The following is a 16186-nucleotide window of genomic DNA, read 5'->3' as shown; positions in this document are numbered from 1 at the left end:
AATGTTAACAACTTTTTGATAACAGGATACGTGTCACTATTCTATTGGTCTGTTTAAATTTATTTTTAAAACAATATTTAAAACAGATCAATAAAAAACTACCACGTATGTGTTGTTAAAAAAAAGTTGTTAAGAGAAATTTTTCTAAACGAAAATGAATAAAGTGGCTGGTGAGAGAGAATATAGTGTGGTTCAGAGAGAGAGAAATGGACAGAATTTTGCCGCTCCTTTTATGGATGAATTTTTCTATTGTTAAGTGAAGTATGCATTACCGATGAAAAATTCGTCGGTAAATGAAGTGTGCATTGTCAATGAATTTTTTTGTTAGTAAATGTATATTATCGATGAAATTTACCAATAAATTTTTTCGTTAACATCGGTCAACAATTAAAATTTCAGAATTATTAATAAAATCTATCAATAAGTTATATATATATATATATATATATATATATATATATATATATATTTATTGTGTTTGCAAGAGTTGTAATAATTAAGAAAGAAAAAGAAGATTATGTTGGTAATTTGAGTAAAGTTAAGTTATTTTGATTGAGTGAACAAAATGCTTGTTGAGTGATATTGTGGATTTTTTTGTTTGGTAAGTGGAGTCTCGTTAGGTGAAGAGAGTTTTTGGAAACTCCTATGAGCTTACTTGGTGTAAATTCATTGAATGAAACTATGATCTTTTTGGATGCAAAAAGTTATAGAGAGTAGTCTTTCGATGAGAATAGGATTTTGTTGGATGAGAAAGTTGTAGTAGTTGAGTGAGTTAGGAGTCTTGTTCGGCAAAAGCAAATTTTTTGAAAACAAAAAACACAGTTTTCATAAATTTTGATGAAAGTGGGGAATTTAGTAAATATTTATTCAATTAAGATGATTATAAATGGAAACCTTAAAGACTTAGGGTGTAATAGTGGTTGAATGTAACGAATTTGATCCACGAATATAAGAGGTTATCTTCAATTTTTTTGAGTTTTTGACACTTGAATCTTGTAGAGAATCTCGTGATTGATAGATTAAAGGTTTCTTATAAATAAACAAGTTAGGGTAGAAGGTAAGGGCTAGAAATCAAAAGAATCTTAGTGGTTTAGGGTGAGAAACATGAGTTTTTTAAGAAGGACGTGTTGGAGGAAGAAAAACGAAGGTTGAAGGGAATGTTGAATATCTAGGTAAGGGAAGTTAACTAATCCTTTGTTTTTAAGTGATTGGAGTTGAAAACGTGGTTTTGGTCAATTTTGAAAATGAAAAACTAAATCCTTTTAGGTTGATGAAGGTGTGAGTTGTGTAGGTTAGGGTTCTATGGTGAAACAGTAAAATTCGTTTTGATGGTATTGATTTTATTGTCCCATGATGTTTTAACCAATTTTATGTGAACTATATTGAGATTTTGAGGACTAATTTGAGGTATGGGAGTTTCATTAAGTAGGATTGAAAATTGAGAGTATTTTTTAAGTGGTGAGTTCTATGAGGTGAATTGAACTTGTTATATAGTTGTGTACAAAAGAAAACCTGTTTATATTTTATAAATTGCTTGAGCATTTTGGGTGCATGGTTAAAAAGGTGGATTTTTTGAAAACATGTGTGTTTCTCTATAAATATGTGATTGTGATATTGGTTGCACCATAGTTTGGGAGATCCTCTTTTGAATAATTTTTTCCATTATAGTCAAGAAGGATGCTCTTTTGAGCGATTTTTTTCACCATAAATGAGGCGGTTGTTCTTTAAACGATTTGTTCTATCCTTATCGGGGAGGTTGATGGCAACCTCTTTAGAGATTTTCCATCCAAAAGTATCAACTTAACACTAAAACAAAGAAAGGGAAGTTGAATAAGGACTTGATCTTTTCTTTCTAAGTCTTAGCATGTTCTCTTTACCTAAAAACATTTACACTATTTTTGTAGGTCACCAAATAAGGATGGGAAACCATGCCAAGCAAAGGAAAGCAAAGGAAGCCGAGAAGGTTGCAATAGCCGAATATAAAAGTTGCATGAAGAATTGGATTTTTCAAGCACCACGCGCCTAGCCAAAACCCTGGATGGCTCAGCGTTTTTGCTCCAGTAGATTAAACATTTAACACGTGATTAATGTGTTTCGCCTAGAAATTGAAACCCACGTTGGCCAAAGCTTCTTCCGCACATGCCTTTGTAATCTTAGTAGCTTCCCTTGCAAAGCTTCTCTTCTCCTATAAAAGAGAGCTTCATCATTTGTAAAAATCAACTTGAATTGAGATAGTGTTATGCTGTTGAATTGCATCCAGTTGCTATTTCTTCGAGTTCAAAACTTAGAGCTACTTTAACTTGTTCTTCCTCTAGCTCCCTTCCCCGCTGGAAGGCCATCTGAGTTAGAAACTCACCACATATTCATCCAAACCACTACCGAGCATTTCTACAAACACCTTACAGGCACCGAACATCTTCAAACCATTCTTCATTTCGCTGCCAATTTTGGACTAAGGAGCCACTCAAGTTTTGGAGATTGAGGTTGCTTCCATAATTTGGAAACTAGAGCCAGTCGTCCACGCCTTGCGTCAAGAGCTAAGTTGCTCTTTCCTTTAATTTTCTTACTTTCGTGTTGTGCAGTTCGTATTTTCTGTTTGCACTTTTTTTTAATTCGAATTTTTTTGTTCCTATGGATGTTTGAGTGCATTCACATGTTACTTAGTATTTTTTGATCATTTTAATTGGTGCATTTCTTTATTGGAGTTTGAATCCAGCTTTACAAATCATTTTCCAGTTTTGTTCGGTCATGTGCAAATTGTTGATGTGTTTTTACTGTTGCATTGGTTTAAATCTGTTCCAGCTTTATTTCTTCGTTGTTGTTTAAGTCAAGTGCATTTTCTAGGTATATGTTGATCGTATAAGTAATGGCATCATGTCCATCTTTGATCATTGGAGCTAAAAGTAATGTAAGTATTGTTTTCCAGTAGCAAACTCTGATAACAACTCATTTTCTTGTTTAATATTCTATAATTTGTGTTGGCTAAGTTTTTCTGATTCTGAAGCTTTTCACAAGTTTGTTTGATGTGTTTAACTAGCTCTCAAATCATCATAACTCTTGTAAAGTGCATAATTAAAAAATGAGTGGTTGAGTTCATCCAAAACTAATTGCAACTTCAACATCAAATTTCATTTCTGGTTTGATATGGTGAAAACTGTTTCTAACCAGATTGTGTGTTCCTAAACCTTGCTGCAAGTTTGTTTCAAGTTTCTAAACATGTTTCAAGTAGTATCAACTCAGATTTACCACTGATTTCAGAAAAGCATACTTGAGTTGCTTCAAAAATCTCTAAAATAGTGCTGTCACATGCTGATTTCTAAAGCTTTTGCATCGTGCTGTTGTCATTGTGTGTATTAGGACATTTTCTATTTCCCTAGCTCAATTTCTGAAGCTAGATCTAGACTTAGGACCTTTCTTAATTACTTGTTTGATCTTTCCAGTTTGCTTCCAGTGTATTCTTTTGAATTGCTGTAGTTTTATCAATTTTTCTGCATAATTTGCAACTAGTGAGGTGATTTTGTGAATCTGTATCTGCCAGTGCATTTTCAATGTGTTTACAAGTCCATTTGCTCAATTAAAATCTGTAGTTACTGTTCATTTGGTCAGTTTTCACCAAAAGTACAAAATCAGTTTTCAGACCATTGAAATTGCTTGAATTTGGTAAATGGACCAGTGATTTTCTATTGTGGTCCCTTTCTTTGCTGTTTGACTGATTGAACACCCTCAAATTAGGAAAACAAAGTTGCTCCAAGCATCAAATTAGGTGTTTAAACATAGCTGTGCAAAAATTGCCTCTCAAGTAAATCATTTTGAGTTCTTATGAGTCAGATTTTAGTTACTGCATATAGCTTGAATCTGTTTTGGTGCGTTTAATCACTTATATATGGATTGTAGCAAGAGCTTGGTACCACTACTGTTAAATCATACATCAAACTATCATTAAACAAGTTTGGAAAAAAGCAATTGGACCAATACAATCTAGTTTCAAAAATCCTGCTGCACTAGAACCGGTTTTTTACCTAAAAACACTGGTTTTCTTTCAGGCAATTTGTCAAACAGTTTTTGCCAAATTTTTGAAGTCAGTGAATTTGATGTCTTTGCAGCATATTTTGATTTTCTTGGTTTATTATTCCATTCTAGAGCCTGTCATAAGTTTATTTTATATGCCATCCTTGCTTTCCAACCTTTAATTGCTTGTTTTACATTGTTTGGAATTTTTGCCCCTAACCTATTTGATAAAAAGCCAAGGTGCAGTCTGGTTTGGAAAGAAAAATTTGGTGCAGTAACGTGTTTGGTGCTCACTGTGTTTGCTGGTTTATTTGACTGCTGTGAAGGTCCTAAAAGTCCAGATTGCTTGTTCCAAAGGGGTAGCATATTAGGGAGTGGAAGACTTGTTAAATTGGCTACAAGTTTGGACTCCAAGTGCACTTCCTTCTTGCTGTTCCAGCACCATTTCAGCAGCTACAACATCACTTTTGGGAACTACACCAATCACAAACAACACCTTTCACTTGCTTTGTCCTTTTGTAAACACTTTTAATTGTACTTTTGTGCTGTATCACGGAACATTTGTGTTTCATTCTTCTTTCATTTTTAAAGCTTAAGTGGCTTTGGAAAATGCTTTTCTAGCAATTCCAAGACCACCACTAAACATTGTAATAGCCTATACTCCACATCTTAGTGTGAAAGTTTGTCAAGTGGCTCCAAGTGTCACTTGCACTTTCACTTAGGGTTATGTCTCATCCTTCCTTTCCATTTCCATTCTTTCTTTAATATGTTTTCTTGTTGTTCTTTCTGTTTTACGTCTCCGTGATATCTAGGTCCGTGTTCATATAGATAAACCGTCGTTTGGTATCTAGGTGCATAACATTCTTGCATTCAAAAGCTTTTGAAAGAGTTCTACCTAGAAACTGGGGTAAGAAACGTCAGGAGAAACTCTAGTTAAGGAAGGACAAGGTTCTTAAGCCTATCCATTATGACTCACCTCTCCTTCCTGGGAGCTATTTGATTTCTTTTACCTCTAGCATCTTTTTAAAATCATTCACCCAAAAATCTAAAAACAATCTTTGAAAAGTTTTTTATTCTATACTTGTGCAAGACTTTTAAACCATTGTGAAAACCTTTTCTCTACTTCATAACTATGAGTCACTCTAGTGTTCAAGGTACAATTCATAATGATCAAGAGAGCATACAATTGAGAGAGGAACTTAATACAACTAAAACTGAGTTAAATGAACTCAGAAAAATGGTCGCAAACCTCACAATCAATCAGAGAGGGCAAAATCATAAGGAACACTCTAATAGGGAACACCATGATCGTGGTGGTCATTCCCAGCATAGTGATCACAATAGTTTTCATCCTTATGATCAATATCAATGCCCACCTAGGCGACACCACACTCATAGGGAACATCATGTGGAATCCAAACTTGACCTTCCCCCCTTCTATGGTAGAGACAATGTAGAAGAATACTTTGAGTGGGAGATGAAGGTTGAACAAATTTTTGAATGTTACCACATAGATGATAGGAGGAGAGTGACCCTAGCCACCTTGATTTTTCAAGGTGCAACCCTCTATCGGTGGACCTCAATAATTAGGGATCAAAAGATGCATGACGACTATACCATACAATACTGGAATGAGTTAAAAGCAGCCTTGCATCGCAGACATGTTCCAACATACTATGCAAGGGAGATCATGGACAAGCTCCATTGACTCCAACCAAGAAACATGAGTGTCGAGGAATATCGACAAAAATTGGAATTACTCATGTTAAGAGCTGGAATCAAAGAGGAAGAGAGATTCACCACAACTAGATTCCAAAGCGGCCTTAACTATGAGATCAGAGATAAGGTAGAGCTTTTACCTTACTTAGATCTCAATGACTTCATCCAGCTATGTGTGAGAGTGGAAGAGGAAAATAGAAGAAAAGCTTCCACTAGAAAGACTTCCCCTACCACCTCCATGTATAGGAAAGATCCTAAGAGGGAGGGTAGTCCAATGAGGTATGAAAAGCCTCAAGAAAAAGAAAAAGAAAAAAACAAAGAGAAAGTGAGAGGTAAATAAAAAGAGAGAGAGAGAAAGAAATACCTCTCACAAAGAATCTTCAAGAGAAACAAGGGGTAGAGAGACCAGATGTTTTAAATGTGGAGAACGAGGACATTATTCTTTTGAATGTCCTCACAAGCGGTCTACTTATCTCTTAGACCATCAGAGTGAACAATAGGATTCTTCAAGTGAATTGGATACTTCCATATTTGAGGAAGAAGCCTTACCTTGTGACGGTGAGTTATTATTGGTTAGACGACTTCTTGGAAGTCAAACCAAAGAACTAGAACAATCCCAAAGGGAGAACCTATTCCGCTTTCTTTTTTCAAAAGTTTTGAAAACACTTGTTCATTAATTGTGGATAGTGTTCTTCTTGCAATTGTTGTAGTTCTCGAGTGGTGAACAAGTTGGCTTTACCTACTATTCCTCATCCCAAGCCTTATAAGGTTCAGTGGATAAAAGAGGATGAAGAAATAGTAGTCAACACACCAGTAACCATACCAATATCCATTGGCAAATATGAAGAAAATGTTTTATTTGATGTTGTTCGAATGGATGCTGGGCATGTATTACTTGTTAGGCCATGGCAATATGATCATAAATCTGTTAGGAAACAGGTTGGCTTCGTTTTACACCAAGAGGGGGGAGGGTGAATTGGTGTTAGTTCAAAAATAAAATCTTTTCGCAATCTTGGTATGAAAATTCAAAGCTTTTGATCTTTCCTTGAAATGCAAGTAATGAAAATTTCAGTGCAACGGAAAAACGTAGTTGACTGCTAAACAAATAAAGTCGACTAAAATAAAGAGTGCAGGGATAGAGAAAATCAAACATTGGTTTTTATACTGGTTCGGCCAACAATGCCTACATCCCGTGTCCTTCCAATCTTGGAAGTAAATGCACTATAATGGTTGCGGTTTATACAACAAGGAATTTATAGAAGCACCACGCAAAAATATAAATCTCCTCTCTAACCCAAAACCAAATATAGCTGCACACACAAAACCAAAATTGCAGCAAGAATCCCCTCTTCTGGCCACGTCGAACAATCCTTAACGTGTAATCAACAATCTTCACAGGATGCCAAGCCTAGCACAACACGCTTCACAGGTTGCCAAGCCTATCACAACAGACTTCACAGGTTGCCAAGCTTTCAGTCAAATACAACAGTCTTTACAGGATGCCAAGTCTTCAAGATCAAACCAGAAGCACATTCTTTGTGCAGATGTTGATCAAACAATAAGTGGAAAAGACTCCTCAATCTGAATCTCTCTTAAGAAAGATTACTACCGTCTTCTTGGAGCTTCCTAAACTGAGAACTTTCTCTGAAACAGGACAATGAAAATGTTAGATCACAAAAGTCTTCTGAACAAATCGTGTTCTGTTCTATTTATAGTTTTCCTATCATTCTCAGTCGAATTGCCTACTGATACAGTCGACTGTATTAAAACAATTATAACAGACAGTCAACACAAAAGCTCCTCAGTCAACCAAATCAGTGCACATTCATGACAGTTGACCCAGTCAGTCAATCCTAACTAACTTTTGAAAAATATAGCCGTTGGAGCAAGTAGGCCTAATAGAATTCCAAAAATAAAAGCAACACAGTCGAATAGGTGTTCCACACTGTCGACTGACACTTGAAAAAACACTTTGAAATTCTTTTCATCTCAAAATCTCATCAAGCACATGTTCACAAAATCTGTACAAATATTTTAGCTTAGTCGAATCCATTACCAGTGTTTGTGTTGTCATCATCAAAAACCAGTTTGATATAGAGTTTGTGTTGTCAATAATCTTAACAAAATCCACTCATTATGGCTATACCAATAAAATAACTTTCCTCCACAAAGGAAATAAAATCACATTGATTCCTCTTACACCTGAACAAGTGAAAGAGGATGAAATCAAAATAAAAATAAAAATTGAAAAAGAAAGAAAAGAAGAAAATAGGTTGCAAAAATAACCTTATCAAGAAAAGAAGAGGGACACAAAGGTATTGATGGAAACCCATTTAGGACATTCCATTCAAAAGAGTACTAACTAACGCTAAGGCTAAGAAAGGAAAGTGAAGAAAGACTTTTTCTTGATTTTCTTTCTCTAAGTCTCAGAAGGATTCTCTTTAAAATGTTTATATGTGTTTTTTAGGTCTAATAAAGCTAGGAGATCACAGATCAACTAGCGAAAAATCTTGATAAATCAAGGGAAAGGAGACATCAAGAAAGATAGCAAGCCAATCTGGCTACGCCTAATGCAAGTTATAGGCTGCTCAGCGCCTGTTGAAAGATCCTTTGGACAACAAACGCATGACGCATTACCAGCTGGCAGCCCTGACCTGGATGCATGTTTTCCATACCTCCACCACATGGCAGTTGATCTATTTCATGTGGTCGATCATCAACACTGATTGTATTCACCGTGAGAGAGATTGGGTGCTACTATAAATCCTACTCTTCTCCAAATTGTTTTCACCTTTGAATGAAATTAGAGTTTTTCTGTTGAATAATTTCCATAATACCTCTTCTTCAAGGTCACGGCTAGGAGAGTGAATCTCAATCTCCTTTAGCCACCTTCCCTAGTGGAATCACACTAGGACCTCCTTTGCACTGCCGTTTCACTTTATCACCATTGCATCAAAAAACGTCTTTGTTTCTTTTCAAACCTTCTTCCCATTCTCCATTCGGTTCAACCCACCGCTTCCATTAAACCTCCTTATTTTCATTCCATTGCTTGAGTGTTCACTGGATGATGCTCGTAGAAGGTTCGGTCTCAACCTTGAACCTGAATCACCTTGGAGCTTCTTCCATCAAGTACGCATGTTGTTAACTTCATTAGCAGGTAAATACCTTGACTCTTCTTCTTATAAAAAATATCACTTTGTTTCTTCATTTCATCATGGGGAATGTGCCAAACGAAGTTAAACCAAAAATATATTAAAGGCCAAGACTTCTTCTCATAAAATTTTTGTCAAACGACCTTCACTTTATCTTCTTCTCTTTCCATATCTCTCATTAATCATACTAATTTTTGCTAATTTTTGTAGATACATTTTTTACCCAGGTGGCAAATAACAACTAAAGTTGTGCTTCTTTCTTTCTTCCCAATTTGAGGACCAATCGTTTTTAAAGAGGGAGGGCATGATGGCAACCCCTTTAGGGACTTTCCATCCACAGAAGTATCAACTTAACACTAAGACTAAGAAAGGGAAGTTGAATAAGGACTTGATTTTTTCTTTCTAAGTCTTAGCATGTTCTCTTTACCTAGAAACATTTACACTTTTTTTGTAGGTCACCAAATAAGGATGGGAAACCATGCTAAGCAAAGGAAAGCAAAGGAAGCCAAGAAGGGTGCAATAGCCGAATGGAAAAGCTGCAAGAAGAATTAAATTTTTCAAGCACCACGCGCCCAGCCAAAACCCTGGATGGCTCAGCGTTTTTGCACCAGCAGGTTAAACATTTAACACGTGATTAATGTGTTTCTCCTGGAAATTGAAACCCACGTTGGCTAAAGCTTCTTCTGCACATGCCTTTGTAATCTCAGTAGCTTCCCTTACACGTTTGACAAGCTTCTCTTCTCCTATAGAAGAGAGCTTCATCCTTTGTAAATATCAACTTGAATTGAGATAGTGTTATGCTGTTGAATTGCATCCAGCCACTACTTCTTCAAGTTCAAAACTTAGAGCTGCTTCAACTTGTTCTTCCTCTAGTTCCCTTCCCCGCAGGAAGGCCATCTGAGTAAGAAACTCAGCACACATTCATCCAAACCACTGTTGACCATTTCTACAAACACCTTGCAGGCATCGAAAATCTTCAAATCATTTTCCATGCTGCTGCCAATTCTGGACTAAGGAGCCACTCAAGTCTTGGAGATTGAGGTTGCTTCAATAAGAGGTAGCTCGTTGAGAATGATTGTTCAATTAGCTAGAGAGGTTGCTTTGTGAGAGAGATATTTTTACATAGTAAGGGAGGCATAAAGGTCACATAGAGCATGCACCTATAAAGGTCACATATCATAAAACTATTGTATCATATACAAACATATATACAACCCAAAACACAAAGACACACAAAAAAACACAAACACACACAGAGAGACATAAGCATAGACAAAGAAACATGGCAGACATAAACTGACATAGACAGACACAAACTGGCATAGATAGACACAAACACACAAAAAAAAAACAAATAAACACACACACACACACACACACACATAAAGATAGGCACGGACAAACACAGACAGACACAAACGCACATAAACAAACACACCAACTTTGGCTACTCCATATCCCTTCTCTTTAGCCTTCTTTAACTTGATTGAACCTTCCTTTAGTCATACTCCTAGTAATTGTACCCAAGCCATCACACAGATAAACACACACACACACACACACACAAACACAGACACACAAAAAGAAAAAAACAAACACATAGACAAACACAAAGACACATAATTGGTTTAAAACTATTTTTACTCTTCTTGAAAATTTTCTGGTGTATAAAACTGTTTTCAATGAATCTTTCAAATCTTCAAAGATTTAACAAATTAATAAGAAAAGCAATGAAAGAAATCAACACAAAGATTTATATTGGTTTAACTCTTCAAGATTTTACATCCAGTCTTATTCCAACAACTTGAGTTGGAAGGAAATCTACTAATAACAAGTGTCAAGATTATAGAATACAAGATTCACCTATGTAATCTAAATGTTTTAATCATAACAAAAACAAAATCCGAAGGTTAAGGCTACACACACCCACACTAGGAACCAAGAACACACTCCTAATGGTGAGGCTACACATACTCACACTATGAATCTTGCCTACACAACAAAGGTAATCACAATTCTCAAAGAATTATAGAAAAAACATAATCTGTTACACCTACAAGTGCTGATACTACAAAGAACACAGAATTCAGACCCTTCTTTGATCTTTCCTATCACTTTTGAAGGCTTGAACCTTTGAATTTCCTCAGTTGATGTTTGCTTCTCCAAGAATGCTCCAAGACCTCTCAAAGAACGTTCTTATTTCACAATTTAAAACTCTAAGAATGGTTTTTGTGTGTCCAAAAAGAATTAACTACATATATGTAGCAAAAGCACATAACTATCAATTTTAATCGATTATGTTATTTCCTTAATCGATTAAAACAAAGAGCTAAGTTTCCTGGTACATCAGAAAAATTTAATTGATTAGATTATTTCCTTAATGGATTAAAATGGATTTCCTTAATTGATTAAGACAAAGAGTAAGATATCAATTTTTGACAGTTTTACTCCTAAGTGTATATCATCATACATCCAACATAGATTTATAACACATACGATTCAACATAGATTTACAACATGTTTATAAAGTCAGGAATATTATTCAACATCATAAAAAACAATCATTCAACTATCATCATACCAAGTTAAGAACATCTTGACCATTTTGAGTTTACTTGGATTGAAATTATTTTAGTGTTGTTCTATTTTGTTCAATTTAAATAACAATATGGATTTTGAATAGTTATCCTTAGCTGATTTTCCATTTGTAGTTTTATTAAAAGTATGATGAAAATAGTTAACATATAAAGGTAATTACGGATGATAGAATTTGGGAAAATTTGTTGTTTTTAGTTTATTATACATAAATGTTGAGTATGATATTTTATTATATGGCTAGATAATATGTCGCATGTGAATTTTTTTATGATGAAGTTTACATGCATCATAATAATGTTTTAATGTATATTATAAACAAAAAATTATGTGCAGTGGTAAACTAATTTTTTTATTTTCAAATAGATATAATTTTTTTATTTTCAAATAGATATTATGAAATATATGTATTCTAAAATTTAACAAGTTTGGAATTGTGACTTTATTTTCCTGTTATATATGTATTTAAGTTTTTAAGGTTAGTATAATATATAATTTTGGGTATAAATAATCATGCTTTTGATTATTTTTTTCTTTGTAAAAAAAATGTAGTTTCATAATTAATATTTTATGATGGCATCTAGGTATTTGGGTTCCTTTAAGTTATATTGTGTAGGGAATAAACAAATTGTGGATTTGATTTTTTTTTATTAAAGCTGTAGTAGATATGATTATATTTATATAAACTTCTGAATTTTAAGTAATGTAAATTGTATGAGCATTGTTGGTTACAACTAATTGGGTGATTGTTAATGTTCATATGGAATTGTTTCACATGGATGAGCGGTTGTGGGGTTCCATGATTTATTTTCTTATTAATGTATGATATTATTTGACAAGAAAGAGATTGATTATTTTTATTAGAGAGATAATGTTGTAAATGGTGGTTCAGCTGATAACATGAAGAGTATGGAGATTGCTTTAAGAATGCATTTTTTAGTTATTTCAAATGTATTTTGAATAAATTTTAATTTTTGACTATTTATAAATGTTCTTTTATTATTTAAAATAAAACTTATTGAGTAGAACATTTACTTGATGAAATAAATGAATTATTTAATTTCATTTTATAATGCAAAATAAATATGTTCATAATATGTATGAAAAATTTTCAAGTTTTTAGTAGTATTCTAAAAGGGTGTGTTAAACACATCATCATGAATATCATATCTCAACATATGTATAACTAATTGCATACAACATACATCAACGTTAGTGATGACAACCATTTAACAAAAGGTCCCATCACAAGAAGCATGACTAAACAAATACAAGAAGAGTCACCTAAAGAAGGTGAAGTCAAAGTTAAGTTCTTCTTTGTTGGAAAATAGGTAGGCTTCTTTTTACACCAAGAGGGGACGGGGTGAATTGGTGGTTTATCAAAATTAGAATCTTTTCGCAATCTTAAAATCAAAGTATGAAACATTACAAACTTTCTTGAAATGCAAGTAATGAAAATTCGTGTGCAGTAGAAAAACGTAGTTGACTGTCCAAATAGTAAAGTCGACTGTAAGTAAAAGTGCAGGGATAGAGAAAATCAAACATTGGTTTTTATACTGGTTCGGCCAACAATGCCTACATTTAGTGTCCTTCCAACCCAGGAAGCAAATGCACTATAATGGTTGCAGTTTTTGCAACAAGGAATTTATAGAAAACCTCCACGTCAAAAATATAAATCTCCTCTCTAACCCTTTAACCAAAATATAGGCATAAAACATAACAAGACTTGCAGCAAGATGTCCCCTCTCCTGCAATCTGCCAAACACCACTTTGAACAATCCTCAAACTACACTATCCCCTACAATCAACAGGTCAAAAACCAACAGTCTTCACGGATGCCAAGCCGCACAATCAATTCCAGCAGTGTTCACAAGAAACCAAGCCTTCACGATCAATGACATAACACCTTCTTGAGTAGATATTGATCAGACAATGAATGCGCAGTATAATCTCCTCTTTGAATCTCTTTCAAGAAAGATCACCACCGTCTTCTTGGAGAATTCTTGGAGCTAAGAGAAATCTGAAACAGAATTGAAATTTTTAGTTTATCAAAAGTCTTACAAACAGACTTGTGTTCAGCCTATTTATAGATTTTTGTTAGTCAGATGATTTCTCAGTCGAATGTGCTACTAATTCAGTCGACTGGGTTATGACAGTTATAACAGAACAGTCAACATAGCAACTTTCAGTCAACCAAAAAGAAACCACATTTAATATAGTTGACTAAGTCACCAATGGTCAACTAACTTTCAAAAATATAGCCGTTAAAGTGCAAGTGCATAAAATAATTTCAAATCAGACAACAGATATAGTCGAATGTGTAGCACACATATTCGACTTTCAACATGTAAAACATTTTGAAATTCTTTTCTTCCCAAAATAACACATAGCACTAATTCTCAAAATCTGTACAAAGATTTTAGCATGGTCGAATCCATTAGTAATTGATAACGGTCTAAAAACCGTTATTTTCATGCTTAAATATGATATCAAAACACACCCTTTGTGGCTTAGAATGAGCTTATAATAAAGTAAAACACATAGTTGAGTTATGAGAGAGTCAAAAGTTGGTTTTAGAGATATTATGCTTGTTTTTACATTGTTTTGCAGGGTTTTGAGGTGAATTAAAGATGGAAGTAAATCAAGGAGGACTTAGACTCGTGAAAGATGAAGAAAAAGGATGAAAAGAAGAGTCAAAAGGACCGATGAGCTTCAGAATGGGCCGCTGGGCGGTCAGAGCGATTAGAGGCAAACCGCTCAGCGGTAAAACTAATCGCTGAGCGGTGGTGCGGTTAAGAGGGCAACCGTTGAGCGGTTTAATTAGGCGTTGAGCGGTGATGAAGGTTGAAAAACAGTTATTTTCATATGTCATTTTAGACCAAATTACTCCCTTTATTGCTAAGAATGAGCTTAGAATCAAGCAAAACTCAATAAATAAGTCTATAGAGAGTCAAAAGCTATTTTTAGCGATATTATGCTTGTTTTGCATTGTTTTGTAGCATTTTTGAGAAAGTGAAGAATGGAGTTGAAGATGAAGGTCTTAGACTCAAGAAAAGGGAAGAAAAATGAAGAAATGAAGAGCAGACGTATCGCCCGGCGGCAAATTACACCGCTGGGCGGTCCACTGCGAGGAGTTGGCACCAGGCGGTGCAGCCAGGAGGATTTGCGATTAGAGGCAAACCGCCGGGCGGTAGACCCCTACCGCCGGGCGGTAGCGCGGCTTGAGGGAAACCGCTGGGGGGAAAAAGTGTGATGCCGGGCGGTTGTCTGCTGGGCTTGGGCCTGTTTTCTGTGACGCTCCTTAGCTATAAATAGCCCTGTTGCGATTTCAATCTCATTCTTTTGACAGAAGGTGGCGGCCAGACTAAATATCACTCTCTAGAGAGGATCTCTTGGATGCTTAGGCTCCCTTTCTTCTTATCTAGGGTTTGCTTTTCCATTCTTCATCCATTTTTCATCTAGATTCACCATGACAATGGTAAACTAAACCCTATTGTTGTTGGGGGAAACAATGTAATCTTTTGATACTCTCTTTTATTGAAACTCTGGTTTATTTATATGGTTTCCATATGCTTTGATTATTAATTGTTGGGTTCTCTTATGTGCTTAATGCTTTTATCGTTTAACTCATTCGATAACTGTTGTTTGTCTTTATTGATACGGGGACGTACAGTAATGTCATGAACTGGTGAGTAATTCCTTGATTAAGCAATACCACCTAGGGATAGGGGTAGGANGATCAATTGTTTTTCACTTCTGCTCTATAATGCATCATTAATTGCTACGGGAGGCTAGGGATAGCAAGCCAGTAATTAGTAATAGGCTCTTTTCGCCGAGGGATCGGGTTAAGGGTAGGCCAAGAAAGTTGCATAACAATTAGTTAATCAAGCAAATAAATCAAGAGGAGTAAATAAGAGAGAGCGGATAAGATGAATTTGTAAACCCCCAACAACTCCATTCATCCATCGTTTTCTTCTCGTCAATTGAATCAATCTCTTTTGCATGTTTATATTTTGTTCTCATACCCAATTAATTAATTTTTATTTTCAAGTCTTATAATCTTAATTCACACGAACGATAAGGCCTTTCAAGTCTCTTGGGAAAACGATACTTGGACCCGGTGCCATTTAAAGTGTAATCTTTTGGCAGACAGAGACGTCCAGAGCTGTTCTACACACCTTGGAGGAGGTTCCTTGGATGCATAGGCTCCAATCTACCAAATTTAGGGTTATTTCTTCCATTCTTTCATTACTTTTCATCTAGATTCACCATGTTCATGGTGAACTAAACCCTAGGATGTTGGGGAACAATGTAATCTTTTGAAACTCTCTTATATCAAAATTCTTATCTTCCTTATATGCTTGCATATGCTTATCTTTATCAATTGTTGGGTTCCTTACCTTTGCTTAATGCTTTTATTGTAACGCCCCAACAACTTACAGGGACTGTTGACTGCCCCCACACATCAACACGAGGCTTTCCAGTGTGCTTTGTCCTCACTCACACACTTTCCGGGAAAACTTCCCAAAAGGTCACCCATCCCATAATTACTCTAGGCTAAGCACGCTTAACCATGAAGTTCTTATGAGTTAGGCTACCGAAAAGCAAATGCATTTGTTGATATGAGTAGCCAAATCAATTCCTTTAAGTTATCCTTCATCTGTATAGTCTCATACCTATACAATCTCCAGATCCCTCTCATTTCGGTGTAT

At 35.2% G+C, this 16186-nt stretch overlaps 1 long non-coding RNA gene across 1 annotated transcript; it reads left to right on the top strand.

Annotated features, from left to right (window-relative positions):
* Positions 1 to 1530: 1530 nt before the first annotated feature.
* On the top strand, positions 1531 to 4755 carry LOC111241031. Its single transcript, XR_002666727.1, has 2 exons — positions 1531 to 2908; positions 4335 to 4755. It is a non-coding gene; the product is annotated as an uncharacterized LOC111241031 (long non-coding RNA).
* The last annotated feature ends 11431 nt before the right edge of the window (positions 4756 to 16186 follow it).

The sequence above is a fragment of the Vigna radiata genome, unplaced genomic scaffold (genome assembly GCF_000741045.1).
Source record: "Vigna radiata var. radiata cultivar VC1973A unplaced genomic scaffold, Vradiata_ver6 scaffold_91, whole genome shotgun sequence".
NCBI classification, from domain to species: domain Eukaryota; kingdom Viridiplantae; phylum Streptophyta; class Magnoliopsida; order Fabales; family Fabaceae; genus Vigna; species Vigna radiata.
Note: the sequence above shows the minus strand (reverse complement) of the source record. Positions and strands in the feature narration are given on the sequence as shown.